We start from the raw sequence: 8,782 nt of genomic DNA, 5'->3' as shown, positions 1-8,782 counted from the left end.
TTGACATTAAAGCTTCCTAACATAGATTTTCTTTCGGATGAAGAAAAAACATCCATACTTGAATCATTTGAACATAGAAAATGTATGGCTCTTCATGCTATGCATTACGCTAGTTTCATACTTGATCCAAGATATAAAAGACAACATTTATCACAAATAAATGACATAGCAGGTGTTGAGTACATTTTCAATGTAGCCACAGCAATAATGCCTGAAGAAACTCAACAAATAATGATTGAACTAGCTCAATACCGTTCTAATGAAGGCCTTTGGAGCAATAATTCTATTTAGTCTACTGAAATAAAAAATTTAAATCCTTTCACTTGGTGGAAGGGGATATGTGGTAGTTCTTTTTTAAACACAATTGCAGTAGCAATTTTATCTCTGCCTCCATTTTCTGCTGCTACAGAAAGGTCTTTCAGTACATTCTCATTAATACACACAAAAAAAAAGTAATAGATTAACAAATTAACGTGCAGTAAAATTACTTTAAATTCATCAAAATAGAAATAATTTTAAAAAATCAAGTATTCCTAAAAATAAACCTTGCAAAGAGGAACAGGTAAATACAATATATCATGACACTAATGAAATCGACTATCAATCTACACTTGGACTATCTACACCTAGAACATCTACACCAGGACCATCAACATTCATGGCAACAAGTACACCAAAATCTAAAAATATGTTAAACTCAACTTCTAGTTCTTTCTCAGAATCTTCAGAAGAAGATTGGAAATCAAAAGATTTATTTGATGATTCAGATTCCACTCTATATCAGACTGGGAAGAATTATATTAATATTTTTAATTTTGATTTTATACTTTTTAATTATTTATTATTAATAAAATCTTTTTATAATTTTGTTAAATGAAGTATTTCACCATTTATCACACAATAACCAGTTTGGTAAAATGTATTTATTTTATTTTTATTACTTTTTATTTTTATTATTAAATTATAATTTTAACTAATTATAACTCAAAGAAAAGACAAATTAAATACAAAACTAAAAAACTATAATTTAAATTGTTTTTTTGTTGTTGATGTTATAGTTACCTAATGAATCTGATTTGATTAATTTACAATTTATTTTATTGGTAGGTACATTTATAATATTTTTATTCATAATATAAAGTAATTGAAAATACATGAAAAGAAGTCAATAATAAGTAATAACACTACTAGGGACTTATATAAAATCATATATTAAATTTATAATACAATGAATACGACACTATCCAGTAAATAATAATTATAAGTTCATGGAAAAGTGGAGGTGAGGAGTTCCTAAGGGTGTTCCTATGGTGACATACAAAAATTATCAAAATTTACCAAATTTACAGAATTTACGTAAATTTACGTACATTTTTCTCTGTAAATTACCAAAAAAAAAAATTTACGTAAATTTTACATCTCTACCTCTGAGTATGCCCCTGGTTAGCGTGATCGTATTTCCAAGAACCTAAACAAAATATGTAATAATAAATATATACACATTTTAAACACTAATGCGAAGTTCTAGTCGATAGTAGACAGAAGACTAAATTGGTATAAGTTAAAGTTATAAGTTAGTAAGTATAAGTTTTATATAAATAGGTATATGTGATCAAATGCAATATGTAATGTACGTTATCGCATAATCAACTATCGCAGCCCGTTACCGTTACCCGTTACCGTTACTGTACGTTATCGGCTATGACAAATTCACAATCCAATTAAACCTATAATGATTTATAATGGAAAGATAAAATACGTATATATTTTTTTGTATACATATAGGTATGTAGACGATTCCGCGGAAGACAGTGGATAATCCGCAACGCGGATAATCCGCTCGCGAATAATCGAGAGTAAACTGTATGTATAAAAAAAAAAAATAAATATATTAATGATAGATATTATTATTATTTACTAATAAATGTTGATTAATTTTACTTAATAATATGATTAATTAAAATTTGTTACTAAGTGTATGGATTTTTTCAATAGTTACTCCTATAATTCTTTCTAAAAATATTATAAATTATAAAACTACAAATTTTTTCTTTATTTTGATATCAATAATTGTCCTTTGGGCAACTATCCTATGTGTTCCTTAATCCTTCTTGACACGGAACTGACATAATGTGGTTTTAAAAATTCTTAAAAACATATATTATAGTCTAAATGTTTTACTTTTTCATTGTTGATTTGAAATAAGAGGATGAAGAATAATATTAAAAATAAAGTAATAATTGCATCAACATAAGTATTAAAGTAATTTTTTATAGTTTAATTATATCATGTTAACTAAAAAAGTTGTAAAAATAACTATCATAAAAATATTGATTTTATTTTGAAATATATTTTATGATAATTGCATTTATAAAATATTTTTATTTAATTCTTTGATATTGTATTTAAATGATATTCTTTTTAAACATTTTTTTTACAAATATAGTTAATTCTAAATAAATTATTTTTAATACGAAAAAACATTGTTGTCAACTTATTCTACACAAACAGATATTATTTATATTCTACGATATTTTGATTCAAAATATTTAAACAAAATTCAAAATAATTATGGTTTGATATTCATCAAATTTATATTTGCCGAACTTATCAAAACTGAGAATTTCGAACGTATTTGATGTTTTTTTTTCCTTTTGATAAATTTTAACAATTGAGAACCGTAAAATTATTACACTTTTTTTTTTTTAATTTAAAAAAAAATAAGTATTTGAAAATGTATTCATCGTTAGGGACACCGATAACCATAACTATATATAGTTAATTAAAAAAAAAAGAACTTTTACTATACGTTAGTTACCGTGAGTATTACAGAAGACGGGTGCTTATTTATGAACCAATTATATTATTTTAAATAACTAGCATTTTCAATTACGAGTCACGGAAACTTTACATGATGAGATTCTAGAAGTATTGAGTAAGTGAAAAATAACCAAAATCAAATGGTTATTATAGCACAATCTTTATAAGTAATCTAATATTGAAGGGCTTGAAGATAACTCTCAAAATCAAAATAAATTTTTTATACAAACCATTGCACTACGAACGTCATATTTTTGTTCTGAGTGTAAGTACATTTAATTATTTTTAAATAGTTATTTTGCCATTACATGAGAGTGATTAAGAATAAATATTTTTTCGAGTTATCACTTCAACATGTTTTTTTAACTGATGAAAATCATGGATCATAAAAATTTCACGTTCAAAAATACTAAATGTTATGTCCCATATAATTGACTATTCTCATTTATCACCATAAAAATGAACTAGGTACGTATAAAATGCACTATTATATTTTTCATACTAACAAAACAACAATATTTACAATGTATCTCCTGGAACTTAGCCCTTAAAGAAAGTTAAAATCTAAATAAAGTCGATAATACTGGGGGAAGAAAAATGTAATAGAAAAATAACGACGGGGTATCGTCTTCCGTAGTCCGTTTAAATTTAAAACTATTCTGTTATCTCCTCGATCGAATTCAAGGGTGGTAAAAAATCCAATTGTTATAGCCACTTTAATAACGTCTTCGTTAGTATTCTGAGTGTCAGGTTAGTAAAATTATGGAAAATCGTAAACAGGTCTCTCGCGATAGTATTACAAACGACTATATTATAATATTACAAAGTATTACGAGATTTCAGAAATGCGTCGATGTTGTATCATAGTGTCAAATAATTTTCTCGAAAAGTTTTCGTATTTATTCATTAAAATAAATTATTTAGTCGATATATTCCTATATTTATGATAGATTCCAAAATAATAAATAACAAAAAAAAAAAATAATAATATTATTATACTATATATTATGTATTAATAAAATAAATAATAATAATTTAATAAAATAAATCACTGAGAAACCGATACCGAGAGTTTGTTCTTTGACGTTTTAATCGAAGATAAAATATTAATGTAATCGTCGAATTGAAAACAAACTTTATGCTACGCGTATTTGTACCACACCATAAATGCATATTTTTGCGTCAAATCTCAATTTTCAGTTCGTTAATTATAAAAGTATGTAATAATAATATTTATGATCAACAACTGGGATCTAGATCTTATGTTTTGGTAGCCGGGTTTCAAAATATCTCCATAATATCACATGTGGTATGGTAAGTAGTCTAATACTACAAGTAAAACTTGTACAATGTACATACTACAAAAGTTTTTATCAAGTAAGTGTAGTTGACAACAACGATTATTTTTGTCCTTTATAAAGCTATAATTGTTGTTATTGGTAAAGGTATGTGTAGTTGTATATTAAACAGTCCTGCGAAATATTTTTTTCATTTTTGTTGTTTGTATAATAATACCTGATTTTTATAGATTTTAATGCGCAAAATTCAAATCTGAAATTAGTTTGTCTCTTTTACGTCTAATTTTTTTACAATTGAAATTTACAAGATAGTATAACATTTACATATAAATAATGTACGTTATTATTTTATTTGAAATATTTTAATTGCTATAAATTTAACTAAAGTAAAATTAAAATTAATTCTAAGCATACTTATTTAAAAAAATATTTGTTTATTTTAATTCTTACTCTTAAAGTATTAAAAAAAAAATGTATTAAAGTAACTTATTTTCGGTTCTTTTTTTTTGCAGGATCGTAAAAATTAAATTTATTTGATTTTCTTTTGTAGCTTTGTTTTTCAGTTTCACATTTTAAACACCAGCAGTAATTGGCGATCATATTAACATTCCATCGACCTTGATATCGCCTTTTCATCTCTTTGACGTCTTGATGAAAACGTTCACCTTATTCTTCACTTAATGAACCCAAATTTTCAGGAAAATAGTCAATATGCGAATTTATAAAATGCAATTTATACTCATATTATAGCCTAATACTTGTAAGTTTTTCAATAAATCGGCTACAATCGATTTATAATCTGGATCTTTCGTATTACCTAAAAATGTCGATACCATGCTTTCAAAACTAGTTCATGCATTTTTTTCTACGGTGGTCATACTATTTTGAAAATTTGTATCATTCATTAGTATTCTGATTTGTGGCCCGTCAAATATACCTTCTTTGAGCTTTTTTTCAGATAATACAGAAAATTTATGGCACAGATATTGGAAACTATCCATTTTTATCAAGGGTCATTAGAAAGTGCTTCATTATTCCTAACTTTATGTGCAAAGGAAGTAATAAAACTTTTTGTGGTTCGATTAAATTATGACGTATTATATTTTTAGTCCCTAGTTCTAAGTTCTGTCTTTTTGGCCAATACTTCACCGTCCAATGTTTCATGCGATTTCTGCTGTCCCATTCGCATAAAAAACATGGAAACTTAGTATAGCCACCTTGTTGACCTAATAACATTTCTAAACTTTTAAGTCACCGTAAACAATCTACTTATGTAGTGAATATTGAACTTTTTCTAACAGTAAACGTAAATTTTCATATGTTTCTTTTGAATTTACAGAATGTGCAATGGGAATAGACGCTAACTGGTTTCCGTTATGAAGTAAAACACCTTTTAGATTTATTTTAGATGAATCTATATACAAACGCCATTCATTCACATCATAATATTTGCCTGAATATTGAATTAATCCAGAAATATTATTATAAAATACGAGTGATCCATTCTTTGAAAAAAATTGTTTAAATTCCATTTCACGATTCCTATACTATTAAAAAGTAGTACCTTTTGCAAGTAAATTTTTTTCTTTTAATCTCGAACCAAAATTTCACCTGCCTCTTTAGTAAAGACTAAGCCACGTACTAAATCATTTAATTCAAATTGATTGAAAAGTTGTGGAGCATCTGTTGTGTCAAGTTGAACGTCTTTATCATTATTACTATGATTGTCATCGGAATCTATAGAAGTATCGTGGTTTAAAATAGTTCCGAAAGTTTCTGATGGTACAGGAACTAGTAATTCAGGGCTATGTAGTATTGGTCGTATAGCAGAAGGTAAATTTGGATAAATTAGCTTTGATTTGTTTTTATTATTATAACCACAAATACAAAACCATACAAAAATAGCAATCGTCAATATAATTTTTTGGTTCTCGTGAAACCATTGGTATTCCAAAAGGCATTGATAAACGCTTATCTTGCTTCCAATTTCGCAAACCTTCAACACAGGATCGGCAAACAATATGGGGTGCCCAAGATTTATCTTGATCTCCTAAATGAATATCAAAATATTCATGGTATACATTTTTTAACAAAATTTGTTATGCTATTTCGTTATTCATTATAACATATTCACCACATATATAATAAAATAAATTTGAGTTGTTTTTTACAATATCTTCTTTTAATGGTTTTAGATGTCATACTTAAACAAATTGAAAATCAAAAATCACACGAATAAAATCTTAGAAATGTGATATAGAACCAGTCTTGAAAAAATACTTTTGAAAAATAATAATAATAATAATAATAATAATATGATAATAATACTAGTATTCGAATAAAATACTTATAAAATACTATTATAAAAATGTATTTCACGAATACTCACTAAGTATTTGAATACAAATACAAGTATTTTTTTTAATTTTATATTATATAATATTATAGTTAACCATCCCCCCTCCCCCCAATAGAAAAAAATTGTGTCTATGCCACTAATTATATATCAGTTTAGGTACCTATATTATGATACTAATTACTACAGATTTAACAATTTTAAAAATACAAAACATGTCTGACTATTTAGAGGTCATGTTCACATATTTCATTCACATATTTTATATATCTACTAGTATTAATACAATTAAATGGACAAAAAAATAAATAAAAAATGGTATTAACTATTAGTATAGAACTATTTGAAAAAATTTCCTTAAAAAATTACAATAATAAACCCATATGAAATTGGATGTAGCATTTTTTAAATTTTTGACATTGTTATATACTACTTTTTCTGTTATACTATTTTTTTGTGTTTATAAATTGAATCTCATTAATATAATGCTTTCTTTTTATATAATTATATTATAATATAACCTAGATAATGAGATAAAAATGTATCTTTGATACTCTATATTCATGAAATTAATAAACATGAAATTACATTTTTAGAGTTGAAACTTAAAGATTAAGCCGATAATATTATTTTACATTTATACAGGTATGGTTAAAAATAAATTACTTTTTAGAAAATAAATATTACCAATTGTAATTACAATATAAATAATAACCATTGCATATTTTAATAAATTATTTACATTATTATTTATTGATATTTGTCACAACGTATAACAATTAATAGTTATTAATTTAAAATTAAGCAAAATAATATTTAAAAAAAAAAATATATGATAGCGTTAAAACGGTTTGAAATTTAACAGTTTTAAAATTAGTTATATTATAGTAATATCTTATTATTTTATTACTTTTTAGATTCATCAATAATAACCGAATATTATTCTTAGAAGTAGGAACAATTATTAGGATAGATAATTATTATGATTATACAATTATTAAAACGAACTTTGTGGTATTTAAATACAAGTATTTACAAATTGTTAAAAATACTTTTAAAAAGTATTCAAAATACTTAAAAAATACTTTAAAAAAATTGTATTTAGAATACCAAAAAATACTTCAAAAAGTATTTTAATACATGTGTTCAAATACTTGTATTCTAATACTTCACAAGACTGTATAGAACTCTGATATTTTATGAAGAATAAAATGAATGTAACTATAAAGAATAGACATACATTGTATGAACTTAAAAATATATTTAATTGAACTATTATAAGCTAAGAACTACAATAAGATAAGTAATTTAATAAATATAAGATTAAAGTTTCAGTAAAGTATACTAAATTGAGTTTATAATAATAATTCAACTTATGAATATATCGCATATTTTTGTATGAGTGTATAGAAAGTACAATATTTATCATTCAAATTATAGAAAAACTAGACCTTTTAGAGAAAAATTGATTACAGATTTGAATTCAGCGCGTCAAAATCTATAAAAGTAAGTGTAAAAATTTAAAACAACAAAGTAGTTGCAGGACTGTGTTATTTATTGTATACTATAAAATAAAATTTATGTATATTATTGTAACATTTATTCTTAATATTATTGTCATAATACTGAAATAATATTTAAATTACAATGTTTCATTAATCATACGAAAATTGAGTCTCTCCACACAATCCTGGCTGTTCTCCCAACTATCCTGTATACACACCAAGGTCGCCAATTGGTCAAAAATTTGGGGGCTACAATTATAAAAAAAATCGAAAATAAAAACTAAAAACCAAAAACGATAGGGATTGCATTCATTAAATAACAGAACAAGCATATTATATTCAATATCAAAGTTGAAAACGTAATCATAAATGTTATTTGTTTATTTATTTATTTAGATGAAAATAATATTTGTCAACAAGAAGTGTGATTATTTTTTTTTGCCATCCATATGTGTCAACTAGTTTTTCAACAAATTCGGTGTCATTATGAACGTTTTCCTCGTAAACACTATGCATAATATACACGGGCACACTGTGCATGTACGTCATGTAATATGTCATTAGTGAAATTAATTTATTGTTTACAATCAAAAATAAAACGACGATAATTTTTCCAAGCGGTAGGAGGTATCATGTCACGCATTGCGCCTACTAACGGGCGCCCTTGGTACGTGTGGATATGTATTTTATTAATTTTAAAACGTATAACCGATCTATTGAACATTTTTTTATTACGTGTACCACATTTACTTTGGTAGAGAGAGAGAGAGAGAGAGAGAGAGAGAGAGAGAGAGAGAGAGAGA

This window comes from Sipha flava, unplaced genomic scaffold (genome assembly GCF_003268045.1).
Source record: "Sipha flava isolate LNK unplaced genomic scaffold, YSA_version1 110_pilon_pilon, whole genome shotgun sequence".
NCBI lineage: Eukaryota > Metazoa > Arthropoda > Insecta > Hemiptera > Aphididae > Sipha > Sipha flava.
This window is presented reverse-complemented; position numbering follows the sequence as displayed.